This window comes from Lithobates pipiens, unplaced genomic scaffold (assembly GCF_037356315.1).
Source record: "Lithobates pipiens isolate NorthernLeopardFrog02 unplaced genomic scaffold, aLitPip1_a1.2 Scaffold_1, whole genome shotgun sequence".
Classification (NCBI taxonomy): Eukaryota; Metazoa; Chordata; class Amphibia; order Anura; family Ranidae; genus Lithobates; species Lithobates pipiens.
The window spans coordinates 194,851,307-194,866,206 of record NW_027507685.1 but is presented as its reverse complement, the minus strand read 5'-3'; the positions used below and the strand labels follow the sequence as shown (position 1 = coordinate 194,866,206).

General features: G+C 49.1%; 1 protein-coding gene and 1 long non-coding RNA gene across 3 annotated transcripts in view; one reads left to right on the top strand and one right to left on the bottom strand.

The window, feature by feature from the left end:
* Positions 1-8,862, bottom strand: part of LOC143981603 (uncharacterized) — a 42,957-nt gene extending 34,095 nt beyond the window's left edge. The window contains exon 1 of the long non-coding RNA XR_013274328.1: positions 8,586-8,862. This is a non-coding gene — a long non-coding RNA (uncharacterized LOC143981603). The remainder of the gene's footprint in view (positions 1-8,585) is intronic.
* Positions 4,042-14,900, top strand: part of LOC143981583 (three prime repair exonuclease 2-like) — a 41,106-nt gene continuing 30,247 nt past the window's right edge. The window contains exon 1 of one of the 2 annotated variants that reach the window (XM_077479562.1): positions 4,042-4,155. The gene's annotated coding sequence lies outside the window, so the exon portion shown is untranslated. The remainder of the gene's footprint in view (positions 4,156-14,900) is intronic. The other variant, XM_077479554.1, reaches the window with a different exon arrangement.

Here is a 14,900-nt window from a genome sequence, read left to right as displayed (position 1 = left end):
TCCACTTGTCACATCACCTGCCATGTCACTTGCCACGTCACCTGCCACAAGTTGTGGATTGTCCACTTGCCACATCACCTGCCACGTCACTTGCCACAAGTTGTGGATTGTCCACTTGCCACATCACTTGCCACCTGCCATGTCACTTGCCACAAGTTGTGGATTGTCCACTTGCCACGTCACTTGCCACCTGCCATGTCACTTGCCACAATTTGTGGATTGTCCACTTGCAATTGCAATTGTTTAAAATATTTTTCTAATGGTTTTTCATCATTTGCAATCATTTTTGAGATTTTTAATGTAAAAAAAAGGTCACCTTTAAAAACGCTTATATACGGAAACGCGGCAAAATGCGGTAGCGGCGTTTTGCCGTGTTTTGCGTCTGAAACGTGGAAACTTTTGCGTCTGAACCCATTTTTTTGCTTCTGGAAAAACGAGGTTAAACGCAACTGCATAAAAACGGCAAAAAACGAGACTGTGTGCATGGACACATAGGATAACATTGAATGAGTTCAGGAGCAGTTGAAAAAACTGTCCAACTGCCTCTGAACACCCGTTTAACTGCGTCTCGTGTGCATGAGGCCTTAATGTTTATTAACCCCTTCAATACAGGGCACTTAAACACCTTCCTGCCCAGACCAATTTTCAGATTTGAATGACAATTGCGTGGTCATGCTACACTGTACCCAAATGAAAGTTTTATAATTTTTTTCCCACAAATAGAGCTTTCTTTTGGTGGTATTTGATCACCTCTACGGTTTTTATTTTTTGCTAAACAAATAAAAAAGTACCGAAAATTTTTGAAATAAAATATGTTTTTTTTTTTGTTTCAGTTTCAAAACTTTGTAAATAAGTAAGTTTTCTCCTTCACTGATGGGCACTGATAAGGCGGCACTGATGGGCACCGATGAGGTGGCACCAATGAAGTGGCACTGATGGACACTGATATGTGGCACTTATAGGCGGCACTGATAGGTGGCACTGATAGGCGGCACGGATGGGCACTGATAGGTAGCACAAATTGGCACAGATAGCTGGCACGGATTGGCATGTATAGGCAGTACCGATGGGCATGGATAGGCGGCACAGATGGGCGGCACAGATGGGCACGGATCGGCACTGATAGGCGGCATTGTAATGTTTTATACTGTACTAATGGATGCCAAACAATAATGCATGCCAATCAGTGATGCCCATTGTGGGCACTGACTGGCATCCATTGTGGGCACTGACTGAAATCCCTGGTGGTCTACTATGGCATACCTTGTGCTGGGCATCCCTGGTGGTGTGGTGGCGTCCCTGGTGGTCCAGTTTGGGCATCCTCGGGGGGGCTGCACTGATAATCGATCAGCACAGACCCCCCCCCTGTCAGAGGAGCAGCCGATCGGCTCTCCTCTACTCGCATCTGACAGACGCGAGTAAGGAACAGCCAATCACCGGCTCTTCCTATTTACACTGTGATCAGCCATGATTGGACACGGCTGATCACGTGGTAAAGAGTCTCCGTCGGAGACTCTTTACCGAGATCGTAGTTGCAGGGTGTCAGATTGACACCCCGCAACAACGATCGCCGCGATGCGCCCCCCCGGTCAGGATTTTGAAACCACTATGCCGCCTGTGTGGTAATCTGTGAGTGCAACCCTTGCTTTTTATCAACTGAATCTTTTAATAAACGTTAATACACCAGGGCTGGCGTGCACTCTCTCTCGCTCAACATTGAACCCAAAGCTTTGATATCCATTGTTTATAATTACTACCAATCACTGTGCTACAATGGTACACTTTAGCCCACCACAAAACAACTTGGTCTTTCCCCCCAAATAATCCTCCTTTAAGTGTCGGTTCGCACTGGGGCAACACGACTTACAGAGTGGCTTTGCAAGGCGACTTGAATGCAACGTCAACGCAACTTTGAGCAACTCACAACATGACTTCAATTCGCCCCCAGGCCAGGCAACTTTGGCTGTGGCGAATCAGAGAATAATCAGCTCTCTGGGAGGGAGAGGTTTGCCTCCCTCCCAGACCGTGATATTGTGTCAAACTCGCCACTTTTATCGGAGAGATTGACACCTTGCAAGCCCCGTCGAGGGGGAACTCCATGCCAAATTTTAAATTAAAAACCGGCATGGGTTCCAAGGGCATACCAGGCCCGTAGGTCTGGTATGGATTTTAAGGAGAACCCCCTACTCCAAAAAACGGCATGGGGGTCCCCCAAAATCCATACCAGACCCTATCCAAGCACGCAGCCCGGCCGGTCAGGAAAGGGGGTGGGGACGAGTGAGCGCCCCCCCCCCCCCGAACCTTTCCAGGCTGCATGCCCTCAACATGGGTCACAGTCTCAGGGCATGCTGGGACTGTGACGTCATAAGGGGTGGGGTTGCCAGGTGACATCACCCAGTGGCTACACCCCATGCCTATATAAGTCGTTGCACACCTTGCACATGGCATTACAGCGGGAGGGAGTGTCGTGTCAACATCGGAAGAAGAGAACAGGGAAGAAGACGACGGAAAAGCCAGGGCCACCGCTAGTAAGAAGAGCTGGAAGAAGATAGCGGAGGAGCCCGGCAGAAGAACCAGAGAGTGGGAGAAAAGCCTGGTACGGTTCAGGAGGGAGGGGGGCGCTCGCTTGTCCCCACCCCCTTTCCTTACCGGCCAGGCTGCGTGGTCGGATAGGGGTCTGGTATGGATTTTGGGGGGATCTCCACTCTGTTTTTTCGGTGTAGGGGTTCCCCTTAAAATCCATACCAGACCTAAGGGCCTGGTATGCCCTTGGAGGGGAACCCATGCCGGTTTTTATTATTAGAGAGGTGACATTTGGTCTTCTTTCTCACGCTTGCTGCAGTAGGAAAATGTGTTTTTATGTTCTATTGCAGCCAGCGCCAGATGTACAGTACCCTGTCGCTGAGAACCAGCGTGATGGGATCGAGCTGGAAACACATACCCGCGGGCAGGTACTGTAATTTCTTTTCCTGTAAAGTCGCTTCAATATAGATGGAGATCCGAAATGGAGGCGACTTCCATTGAATTCTATGGGTACAAGTCGCCTACAAGTCAGATTGAAATAGTACAGGAACCTTTTCTGAAGTCGGAGTGACTTCAGTAGTGTACATTAAAGAGGAAGTAAACCCTGATGGGTTTACTTCCTCTTTTTTTCCCTGCAAAGGTAAAGGTAAAGCATAATGGACTACTATGCATCGCATAGTAGCTCATTATGTGTCACTTACCTGACACAGGAGCCAGCGAAGTCGCCGCTGTCCCCTGTAGTCCGCCGCATCCATGTTGCTTGTGGCGTCTCGCAGCTCCGACGAATCACAGCGGCGCAACCGCGATGACGTCACTCCCGCGCATGCGCACGGGAGTCGCGCCTCGCAGCTCCGCCGCTGTCATACGGCGAAGCCGCGATGACGTCACTCCCGCGCATGCGCACGGGAGTCGAGCCTCGCAGCTCCGCCGCTGTCATACGGCGAAGCCGCGATGACGTCACTCCTGTGCATGCGCACGGGAGTCGACAAATTTGGCAAATCCATTCTTGGATTTGCCGCATTTAGTGCGCATGCGCGCCGCTGTCTACGGCGCATGCGCCGTAGACAGCGGTGCCCATTTTCGGGCAAATATCTCCTAAACCATATAGGTTTAGGAGATATTGCTTGGACCTACAGGTAAGCCTTAATCTAGGCTTACCTATAGGTCCAAGTTGTTTGGAAGGGTTTACTTCCTCTTTAAGACGGTTCACATTGACTATAATGTAATTCCTAATGTCAAGTCGGATCCCAAGTCGTAGTGTGAACTGACACTGACAGTACACCTTTGTTGGAACGGCCATTTGACCACTTTAACCCTACAAGCCTGTAGACAACTTTTCACTGCAGGTCAAAGCCATTGATCAGCAATGTACATACTAAACTCTCTGCTTTATAAGAAAATGAAACTACTGTCATTTGCGTTAAACAGAATAGAAACTATATGCATGTCAGATGACAAGAGGTTTCCTAATGTTGTGCATCCCGTCCAGAGGGAGTAACCATAAAAATGTGCTGTGCTCCGTCCCACTAAGACAATGGTAGGGAGTGACTCACTCCCTTTATAAAGCTGCCCCAACATGCTCGAGGAAAGAGCAAAGCTAATGATAGGTCATATCAAGAACATTGTTATCAGGTGAGTACAGTATGTTTGTGAAGATATATGTATGTAATGTGTGTATGGTATTGTGTGTGGTCTTATATACAGTATCTCACAAAAGTGAGTACACCCCTCACATTTTTGTAAATGTTTTATTCTATCTCTTCATGTGACAACACTGAAGAAATGACACTTTGCTACAATGTAAAGTAGTGAGTGTACAGCTTGTATAACAGTGTAAATTTGCTGTCCCCTCAAAATAACTCAACACACAGCCATTAATGTCTAAACCGCTGGCAAGAAAAGTGAGTACACCCCTAAGTGAAAATGTCCTAATTGGGCCCAATTAGCCATTTTCCCTCCCTGATGTCATGTGACTCGATTAGTGTTACAAGGTCTCAGGTGTCAAATTCCTGAAGCGCTCGAAACAGGCAGTCAAATGAGAGTGTATTCAGAATAGGGCTGACCTCCCAGTGCAGCTGTCAACCACTGGACAGATGGGAAGCAAAATGTAAAAAACAAAAAAGCAGAGGTCTATGGGTAAAAGTCAGCTATATATATACAAAAGTTTGTGTGCGTAGAAACATGTGCACCTTGAATAGGATTCAAATTCATTTTATTGCACTTGAACGATTACCAAACAATATACACAGGACTATTAGTACTGGTGCAGACTGCAGCCAAAAAAGGATAAAGAGCATATAGCTGTATATTGATTAAAATGATTTAAAAACGATACCACCATGAAGTCTTGATAAGAAGGGGTTAACTGTTCTTGGAAGGTTTTGCCGGTGTTGTGCCATATAGTGTCCGGCCATCATATAGTGTCCGCGCCGTACTGCGCATGCGCAGTACGGAGCAGACGAAGCTTTGGAAAATCTCCGAAGCTGAACGGCGCCTGCGCCGTGAGTGGAGGTGGTAGCCCCACCATCCAAGCGGACATAGGGTTGTGAATATTAGAGGGCCCCTCGCGGGCGAGCTTCACTCGCCACGCTTCGGGCTCGGCTTCGCTGCGCTCAGCTCTTTTATATTCCTACTCTATGTCCACTTGGATAGTGGGGATAGAACCTGGAATCACGGCGTAGGCGCCGTTCATCCTCGGCAAATTTTCGGAATCTGTGTTGGTGTGTACTGCGCATGCGCAGTACGCAGCGGACACTATCGGATGGAGGACCTTATATGATAAGACACCGGTCACTTGCGGAAAAGGGGTCATCCTGAGATGTATGGAAGGCGTTCCGGATGCCGATCGGAGGCAGTGGGATGATAAAGCCTCTTCTGGGATCAGACACTGCAGATCTGAAGGGGAGCATGGGGGACCCCCGCCGACTGCGGCAATTTTTGGAACTCACCTCAATGATCCACAGACATGGCGTCAGGCTGTGGGGAGCGTGATGTGTCCGTCATCAATGGGGAACGAGGCTGGGAAAGCCGAATGTGGCCAATGGAGCCAGGACATCAGCGCTGCTCCGGAAGCTGGAACCCTGTCAATAGTGGTGGGCCGCAAGCTGGAAGGTTGCCACGTAGCTGACATGTTTCACGCGCCTGTGCTTTGTCTAAGCTACGGTGAGGTAGGGCTGGGAAAAAAAAATCGATTTAAATCTTGAATCGAGTTGAGAGGTCAAATCGATTCAAAATTTCAGCAAATCGATTTTTTTTTATTTTTACACCGCGCCAGTCCTGAGGAGCTGCAAGGAGGAGTTTTTAGGCAAGGCCGTGGTTTTGGCCTAGTCCGGGTGCCGTTGCGGATTAGGCCGAAGCCGCGGCCTCGCCTAAAAACTCCTGCCTGCAACTCCTCAGGACCAGCGCGGTGTCCATCAAAAAAAAATAAAAAAATAAAAACTTGATTTGAATCGTGAATCAAGTTTTTTTTTTTTAAATCGCAGATTTTTTTTTGTTGAGAAAATCGCCTAGCTCTATGGTGAGGATGGCAACTGGAAAATTTAAAGGAGATTGAAGCTAATGGATAGGAAGGGACAAGCCAGTAGAATACATAAAAAAATGCTGTTGTGAAGCAAATACATGAAAAGAATTACTGCTTAGCGTACACATAAGCCCCCTATGCCTACTGAGTATTAAAAGTGATACTAGTACCTAAATTGGGAAAATTACCGTATAAATAAAAATACAAATATAAAAATAAACATAAAAATAACTATTGAGATATATATATATATATATATATATATATATATATATATATATAGGTATATATAAAAACAATCAGTCACAGACAGTGATGAAAAATTATTGTATAAAAACACAACATTACGTGTCATGATATGTTAGAATCCACAGTGGGAAAAAAAAGGAGGAAAAAAGAAAGACAAAACTGTATGTATAATTGGAGATGTGATGTTACATCTGAGGAACCAGCAAAGTGGTGTAGTGGTTAGTGGTGGCACAGTGGTGTAGTGGGTGGCACTCTCGCCTAGCAGTAAAAAGCGTCTACTGGTTCAAATCCCAACCATGACACTACCTACCTGGAGTTTGCATGTTCTCCCTGTGCCTGTGTGGGTTTCCTCCAGGTACTCCGGTTTCCTCCCACACTCCAAAAACATGCAGGTAGGTTAATTGGCTTCTGTCCAAAATTGACCCTTGAATATGAATGGGGACCTTGGATTGTGGACTTCTTGAGGTCTGATGTGAGTGTGCAACTTACAGGGATAGGGAAATTTATAGACACTCACTCGGGTTGGACTGGTGTCTTTATTCAACCTTACTAACTATGTAACCATAGGAATACGCTTAGGACCTGTACTGTCTCCCTTAATATTGTAAATCGCTGCACAAACTGTTGGTTGTCATATGCAGCATTAAAGGGGTTAATGTACTGTCACTGATGCATTAGTGACCAGTGGTAGATAATTAACCCCTTTGTGCTGCATTAGTGACACCAGTGTAAGGGTTAATAAACAGTCACACTGGTGCCCCTAAAGCAGCACAAAGGGGTAAATTAACTACCACTGGTCACTAATGCATCAGTGACCAATGGCAGTACATACCCCACGCTGCATATTACAAATACCATTGATAATTAACCACTTTTCAACCAGGCACTAGGGTTGCCACCTTTTCATCAAGTCAAACCCGAACACTTTAACCACTTCAGCCCCGGAAGAATTTACCCCCTTCCTGACCAGGCCTTTTTTTTGCGATACAGCACTGCATCGCTTTAACTGACAGCTGCGCAAACGTGCGACACTGTACTCAAACAAAATCAAAATTGATGTCCTTTTTTCCCACAAATAGAGCTTTCTTTTGGGGGTATTTGATCACTTCTGTGTTTTGTATTTTCTGCGTTTTAAACAAAAAAGGACAGGAGATTTTTCATTTTTGCGCTATAAACAAAAGCACCACAGCCCACTTACATCAGATATGACAGCAGAGCCCCCCCCTTACATCAGATATGACACCAGAGCCCCCCACTTACATCAGATATAACACCAGAGGCCCCCCTTACATCAGATATGACACCAGACCCCCCCTTACATCAGGTATGACACCAGAGCCCCCCCTTACATCAGGTATGACACCAGAGCCCCCCCTTACATCAGATGTGACACCAGAGCCCCCCCTTACATCAGATGTGACACCAGAGCCCCCCCTTACATCAGATATAACACCAGAGCCCCCCCTTACATCAGATATGACACCAGACCCCCCCCCTTACATCAGATATGACACCAGACCCCCCCCCTTACATCAGATATGACACCAGACCCCCCCCTTACATCAGATGTGACACCAGAGCCCCCCCCTTACATCAGATGTGACACCAGAGCCCCCCCCTTACATCAGATGTGACACCAGAGCCCCCCCCTTACATCAGATGTGACACCAGAGCCCCCCCCCTTACATCAGATGTGACACCAGAGCCCCCCCCCTTACATCAGATGTGACACCAGAGCCCCCCCCTTACATCAGATGTGACACCAGAGCCCCCCCCCTTACATCAGATGTGACACCAGAGCCCCCCCCTTACATCAGATGTGACACCAGAGCCTCCCCTTACATCAGATGTGACACCAGAGCCTCCCCTTACATCAGATTTATTTATTTATTTATTTATTTCAGGTACTTATATAGCGCCATCAAATTACGCAGTGCTTTACATATACATTGATGTGACACCAGAGCCCCCCTTACATCAGACATGACACCAGAGCCCCCCGCCCCCTTACATCAGGTATGACACCAGAGCCCCCCCTTACATCAGATATGACACAAGAGCCCCCCCTTACATCAGATATGACACCAGAGCCCCCCCTTACATCAGATATGACACCAGAGCCCCCGTTACATCAGATATGACACCAGAGCCCCCCTTACATCAGATGTGATACCAGAGCCCCCCTTACATCAGATGTGATACCAGAGCCCCCCCCCCCTTACATCAGATATGACACCAGAGTCCCCCTTACATCAGATGTGATACCAGAGGCCCCCTTTCTCCTTGTACTCACTGATCACTAACTGCAAAGAAGTTCCTCGTTTCTCTTTCCAGGCTCCACACACTCCATGTTCATTCCTCGGCTGTGCTGCTGAAACTTTTCAGTCAGTGCCGCTCTCTATTGCCACCTGCAGGCTGAAGGAAGGAGAACACCTAATCCTCTCTCCAGCTATGAGCCATGATCCTATCTGAATAATGTGTCCGGTTTTCAGGGGGCTCAAAACCGGGCACGTGATTCAAATCCCGGTCTGTATGGGTGAATCCCGTACAGGTTGCAACCCTACCAGGCGCCGCAGTAGTGATGTCCAGTTCATGAACGAATCGTTCTTTTGAATCGATTCTTTTCAGTGAACTGATTCGTTTGAAACAGTTCACTCTGCACTCAGTACATAGCAGAGCAGCAGAGCTGGCAGTGGTAATATGATCCTAGAGTGAGAGAGCTCGGCCCCTTCCTGCAACCAACAATCAGCTGACTCGAAGCACAGTTATACTCAGGAACTGGATACAAACTTAAAGCGGAGGTCCACCCTAAAATGGACCTTCCGCTCATCGGAATCCTCCCCACCTCCGGCGCCACAATTGGCACCTTTCAGGGGGGAGGGGGGTGCAGTTACCTGAATAATCCAGGTAACTGCACCCACTTCCAGGATAGCTCTCTGCGGAAAGGGGCTTAGATTACGCCCCTTTCCACAAGTGCCCGTCCCCTTCCGCAAGTGCCCCGCTGCCTGCTGGGAAACACACAGATCCCAGAGGCAGCGGGGACCGTCCTTATTGCGCAGCGCAACTCGCGCATGCGCAGTAGGGAACCGGGAAATGAAGCCGAAAGGCTCCATTTCCTGATTCCCATACCCAAGATGGCGGCGGCAGCACCCGAGTGACGATCTAGAGATCGGCTTCGGGTGCCGACATCGCGGGCGCGCTGGACAGGTAAGTGTCACTATTTTAAAAGTCAGCAGCTGCAGTATTTGTAGCTGCTGGCTTTTAAAAAAAAAAAAAATGCGGAGTCCCAGCGGACTCCCGCTTTAAAACAAGAGCCAGGAGTACACAGTACACCGAGTTAAAGAATTGAACAGTACACCGAGTTAAAGAATCGAACAGTACACCGAGTTAAAGAATCGAACAGTACACCGAGTTAAAGAATCGAACAGTACACCGAGTTAAAGAATCGAACAGTACACCGAGTTAAAGAATCATATCCGTTTTTAGAACACAGTACACTGAAAGAACCATGAGTCACCACCAGTAGTTATAACACATTTCCCTATGATCCAATTGATTATAACTGATCAAAAAGGAAGGAAAGTGTTAAATTCTCAATGGATGACAATTTAAAAGCCTGTACAGTACATTCGTTAACCATGAATTATATTTCTAGAATTATTGCAGTCACTCTAGCGTTTGTGGTGACTAGGGATGAGCTTCGTGTTCGAGTCGAACGTACGTTCGACTCGAACATTGGCTGTTCGTCCGTTCGGCGAAATCCGAACTCTTGGTCCGTTCGCGTCAAAATTCATGTGGTGCGCACGGCCCACAATGCACTGCGATGGCGCAGTGCATTGCTGGCTCGTGATTGGCCAAGCATGCACTGTGACCCCGCATGCTTGGCCAATCGCAGCACCAGCAGCGAGGAGAGCCATGATTGGCCACAGGCATCCTGCCTGTGGCCAATCATAGCTCAGGCTGTGTAGTGCACGCCCCACACTATATAAGGCCGCCTTTGAGGCGGCCTCGTGTAGTGTGTTGGCATCTGAAGCAGTGGGTGTTCTGTGTACCTTCAACACAGTTACACACCAATCGTTTTTGGCTGATTTCCTATCTTGCTCTTGTGTAGTGGTTATTGTCTGTGCCCTGACCGCAGTATACACCACTATATTCACCTCACCTATATAGCTAGTGATCTAGCTTTAATAATAGAGCTTGCAGTCAGTAGTGTTAGGAGATAGTGCGTGCTGTCTGCGTGCTCTGTACCCAGTACATACCGCTATAATCCACCTACATAGCTGTTCTCTATTTGAGCCCAATTGCCATCTGCAGGAGTTATTGGAAGTTGTGTGTGCTTCCAGCACAGCACAGTATACATCTGTATATACCCGTTTATCTCTGCTGTTCTATAAAAAAGGCATCTGCAGGAGTTAGTGGGTGTTGTGTGCCTCCAGCACAATATAAACTACCCAACTACTGTTTTACCCAACTCCCTTCAGGCCATTACCATGTCTGGAAGGTGAGCAAGGAGAGGCAGACAGGCGCGAGCCGATAAAAGAGGGCAAGCAGGCTCTGTGTCTAGAGACAACAGTGCTGGTCGTGGACGCGGTGCATTGTCATCAGCACGTGGCCATGGGACATGCTTGTCCTTCTTTTCTGCAGCTGGACATGTTGAACCGCAACATGCCAACGACTTGGTAGAGTGGATGACCAAGCCCTCTTCATCCTCCTCATCCTCTCTCACCCAGTCTCAGGGTAGTAGCAAAGCAGCTGCCAACGCATCGTCTTCCCTCCTCTCAATGTCATCATCAGTGACTCCTTCCCTAGACCCACCACGTCCTCCTGAGGAGTCTCCTGAACTCTTTGAGCACAGTGTTGGGTACATGCTCCAGGAGGATGCCCAGTGTTTGGTGGGCTCTGATGATGACACTCAGCTAGAGGAAGGCAGTAGCGTGAGCGCAGAGAGAGGGGATGCTCAAGAAGGACAGCAATCTGGCAGTCCTGTTCCACAAGCTGCAGCATACTGCCAGGTTTGCTACAGCGATGAAGAGGGAGGGGATGATGAGGGCACTGACTCCACGTGGGTGCCTGGAAGGAGGGAGGAGGAGGAGGAGGAGGAGGCACATGTCCAACGAGGCAGGATGCCCTCCGGGGGCCAGCTTAGTGGCAGCACACCGACTGAATCACACCGCAGAGCTCCGCCTGCGCAGAGCGCTTCCTCTGCGCGTTATTCTAAAAGTTCTTTGGTGTGGGCCTTTTTTGAGACGAGTGCATCAGATCGCACCGCTGCTATTTGCAACATATGTCTCAAGCGTATCTCACGTGGCCAAAACATCAGCCGCTTGGGCACCTGCTCTGAGAGGAATGAAGGTGTAGAATTAGGTGTGTCACAGCCAAGTGTTTCCGGGAACTCTGCTAGTGGTACATCCACATCCGATTATAGCAGGCAGATGTCCCTGCCCCAGCTGCTGGACCGGCGGAAGAAGTTTACTCCCAGCCATCCACATGCCCAGCGGTTGAATGCTAGCTTGGCTAAATTGCTAGCACTTCAACTGCTGCCTTTTCAGTTGGTAGACTCGGCCCCCTTCCGTGAGTTTGTACAATGTGCGGTTCATCAGTGGCAGGTCCCCAAACGCCACTTTTTCTCACGGAAGGCGATTCCGGCTCTCTACCGGCATGTGGAAGGCAATGTCCTTGCCTCGCTGGACAGGGCGGTCAGCGGTAAGGTGCATATTACTGCTGACTCATGGTCCAGCAGGCATGGACAGGGACGTTACCTGTCTTTCACGGCCCATTGGGTCACTCTTCTGGCTGCTGGGAAGGAGGCAGGACAAGGTGCAGTAGTGTTGGAGGTTGTTCCGCCACCACGCCTCCAAAATGCTACTATTGGTTGTGACACACCTCTCTCCTCCACCCCCTCCTCTTCTTCTTCCTCCATGGCCTCTTCCAGTGCTCTGTCCTCAGAACCAGCGGTGCTCCATAGGCGTTCCAGGGGCTACGCAAGTACGCAGGCAAAACGATGCCATGCCATGCTTGCGCTGGTTTGTTTGGGGGACAGGAGCCACACTGGGGCGGATGTTTTGTCAGCTCTGCAGGGGCAGGCCGAGAGGTGGTTGACGCCACGCCAGCTTAAGCCAGGAATGGTGGTTTGCGACAATGGCACCAACCTCCTCTCCGCCCTCCGACAGGGACAACTGACCCATGTGCCCTGTGTAGCTCACGTCCTTAACCTGGTGGTGCAGCGGTTCTTGGGCAGGTACCCCGGCTTACATGATGTCCTGAAGCAGGCCAGGAAAGTCTGTGTGCATTTCCGCCGATCATTTAATGCCTGTGCTCGGCTGGCTGAGCTCCAAAAGGAGTTGAACCTGCCCAAGAACCGCCTTATATGTGACATGCCCACCAGATGGAACTCAACATTGGCCATGCTGCAGCGGCTGCACACGCAGCAGAGGGCCATCAATGAGTACCTGTGCGACTACGGCACCAGGACAGGGTCAGGGGAGCTTGGTTTTTTCTCACCACGCCAGTGGGGCATGATCAGGGATGCATGCACTGTCCTGTCACCGTTTGAGGAGGCCACAAGGATGGTGAGCAGTGACAGTGCATTCATCAGTGACACTATACCTCTTGTCCACCTCTTGGAGCATACGCTGCGTGGAATAATGGACAGGGCACTTGAGGCAGAACAGAGGCAGGAAGAGGAGGACTTCCTTGCCTCTCAAGGCCCCCTTTATCCAGACAGTGTTCCTGCTGTGCCACCCATCACACAGGAAGAGGGTGAGGAGGAGGAAGAGGAGGAGGAGGATGATTGTGTCAGCATGGAGGTGGAGGCTGGCACTCAGCATCAGCATCAGCATCAGCAGCAGCAGTCTTATAGGGATGATTTACAGTCCCAAGAAACACGTGGACTTGTACGTGGCTGGGAGGAGGTAGCTGCGGATCATGTTGTCCTTAGTGACCCAGAGGACTCCGGACCGAATGCCTCAGCTAACCTACGCTGCATGGCCTCCCTGATCCTGCAAAGCCTGCGGAAGGATCCTCGTATTGTTCGGATCAAGGAGAGGGACCATTACTGGCTGGCCACTCTCCTTGATCCATGGTACAAGGGTAAGGTTGCCGACCTTATCTTGCCATCGCAGAGGGAGCAGAGGATGAGACATCTCCGGGAGGCCTTGCAGAAAGCTCTGTGCAACGCGTTCCCAGAGACTGGGAGGTCACAAACTCCTGGTCCTGGACAACGTGTTGCTGAGGCATCAGTCAGAAGGAGCGGTGGAGAAGGTGGCCGTCTGACTGATGCTTTCAGACAATTTTTTAGTCCGCAGCCCCAAGGTATGATTGGTTCCAGCACCCATCGCCAGCGTCTAATTTACATGGTGCAGGAATACCTAGGGGCAAGGTCAGACTTGGACACCTTTCCCACTGAAAATCCTCTGGCTTACTGGGTCTTGAGGATGGATCACTGGCCAGAGCTTGCACAGTATGCAATTGAGCTACTGGCCTGTCCTGCATCCAGCGTTCTTTCGGAACGCACCTTCAGTGCTGCTGGTGGCTTTGTTACCGATCACAGGGTGCGCCTGTCCACCGAATCAGTTGATCGACTGACCTTCATCAAGATGAATCAGTCTTGGATCACCCACAGCTACCAAGCACCTGAAGCTGATGTAACCGAATAATTTTTTTGGAAATACCACATCCCTTCAAGACTGCCTATGCTGATGCTGAGTGACTGTCCTGTTATGTTGATTGTCTATCCTCTTCCTCTTCCGCTGATATGTTGGAAGAACATTTTTGGTTCTGGGTGATGCCAGCAGCCCAATTTTTCTGCCCCTGTTTAACAGGGGCGTTTAATTACAATTTTTGATGCAATGCTTTGCAGCAGGGCTAATTCCTGCAATAAAACTAGAGTATATGGCAGAGGTTGGAGTGTGGTGGCACCAGCACCAGTGCGTAAGGCCCAATTTTTCTGCCCCTGTTTAACAGGGGCGTTTAAGTACAATTTTTGATGCAATGCTTTGCAGCAGGGCTAATTCCTGCAATAAAACTAGAGTATATGGCATAGGTTGGAGTGTGGTGGCACCAGCACCAGTGCCTAAGGCCCAATTTTTCTGCCCCTGTTTAACAGGGGCGTTTAAGTACAATTTTTGATGCAATGCTTTGCAGCAGGGCTAATTCCTGCAATATAACTAGAGTATATGGCAGAGGTTGCAGTGTGATGGCACCAGTGCCTAAGGCCCAATTTTTCTGCCCCTGTTTAACAGGGACATGTAATTACAATTCTTGATATAATATTTCACAGGAGGGCCCCTTCCTGTGCCCATCCAGAGTAACGGTGAGGACTTATAGTGTTGTGGCACCAGCACCACAACCACCAAAGGTCAATTTTTCTACCACTGTTCAACAATGGCATGTAATTACAATTCTTGATATAATCGTTCACAGCAGGGCGCTCCAGCGCCCACCAAGAGTCACTTTGAGGGCTTACAATGTTGTGGCAAAACCAACACCTTGTTCCGCCATTTCTGCAGAGCATATAGGGCAGGCCCCTACTTTCAAACATCCAATTTACAAACATCTCCTACTTGCAAACGGAAGGAGACAACAGCAAGTGAGATGAAAAAAGATGGAC